This window comes from Fonticula alba, assembly GCF_000388065.1.
Source record: "Fonticula alba strain ATCC 38817 unplaced genomic scaffold supercont2.5, whole genome shotgun sequence".
Lineage (NCBI taxonomy): Eukaryota > Rotosphaerida > Fonticulaceae > Fonticula > Fonticula alba.
In genome coordinates, this window is record NW_009242975.1 from 1,276,961 (window position 1) to 1,278,581 (window position 1,621).

Consider the following 1,621-nt stretch of genomic DNA (forward strand, 5'->3'; position numbering starts at 1 on the left):
GCGCCCAAGTGGGCCCCTTTACCCCACCGTCAACAGGTATCCCCTCTGTTCGTCCGCCGTCGGACGTCGCGCCACAGCGCAACACTGTCTTTCCCAAGAGGGCGCCGGTCACTTCGGCTCGTCTTCCCGGCCGCCGGGAACATGCAAAATCACTGGCTCCAGACGAGGCCATCTCGGCGACGTGGCGGCGTGGCGAAGAGGCGTGCCTCGGTGCAGGGGCGGGGGATGTATGTGGGGACCTTTGCCATGTACACCGCCCCCCGCCCCCCTTCGCCCTCCCAGCCCGATGCGCGACCCAAGTGCGCCCGGGACGTGCAACCAGGCCGGATGCCCGTTCTCCAGCACCAGCCCATCTGCATGGTGCGCCGCACGAACATGGGCCTGGACAGCCGGTGGCCTGGGTCGTGTGCGGTGCAATGTGGGCAGGGAGGAGGCTACACTTATGGCGGCGGGAGGGGGCCCATGCATGCGCGTCAGGCATCCCTCCCCTGGGGAGATTCCTGGACGCTTGAGCGGCGATAACAGTTCAATGACGGCCTGACACCAGCCATCCATCGAGGGCGAAGACCCCGGCGGGTGATCTCGCTCCCGAGAGATCGACGCGGCCAGTTGTAAAGGGCGATAGGCTGGCCAATCCGCTCCCCCCCCCCCGCTGGTCGCCCGTCCCGCCGGGTGGAGGGAGTGCGAAGCGGGCATGACGAATATACCCCGGCAGACCCCCCCCCCCCCCCTCCGCGGATCTGCCCAGAGGCCCCCGTTGTAGCACCGCAACCCTGCAATTCCGAGCGGCAACCCATATACCTTCGGGAGAAAGGCGAGGTCCAACCGGGGACTTGGGCCCCTCCTCCCCCTCGCCCCGAAGAGAACCAAGGATATGAGTGGCTTTGTTCGCCAGGGCGGGAGGTGACAAGGCAAGATCGACACGCGGCCGGAGCCAGGCGCCGAGGAACGGACGGGCGAGACGGGGGAGCCAGTCTGGTGCCCTGGTGATTTTATATCTCGTGACTTGGGTGTATGTGGACACATCGGTGTGACCATGTCACGTTTGTGTTGGCGCCGCTGGTGGCCGCAGAGTCCCAACGATGTCCGGTAGACGGGCAGATTTCCCCGCGGCATGTGCGCCCGGCCCGGGGATGGTGGCAACTTACAAGGCCACAGGGGGGGGGGGGGGTGTTGTCGTGCTCTGTCCATGGTCGCCGGAGGGGAAAGAGGGCCCCGGGAGAATGCCAGGCGCGTGGTCCGCTTCCGGACAAATCGGGCTGGAAGAGGGTGGCGCCAGACCCGGGGAGCCATCCTGCCCCGGACGGGCTTCCTGGGGGGGGGGGGGGGAGGGCTCGCCAACGGAACACTCCGCCGACCGCGGTCAACGCTGCCCGACCGCCGGGGCGGCGAAAGCCCCCCAGCCATGCGCGGCCACGTTCCCCGGTGCCCTCGGCCCTTTCTCGCCTCTCTCCCGCCGCCCTTGCCGGCTCCTCGGCCGTGACGCCCTGACGCGAATGGTGATGGGAGACCGGCCCGGTGACCGCGCCGGAGGGGTGTCCTCTTCCCCCTGCGCAAGGAGGACAGTCAGCGAACGGGGGCGGGCCGGGGGCCTGGGGGGGGGGGGGCTATTCCGGTCAAG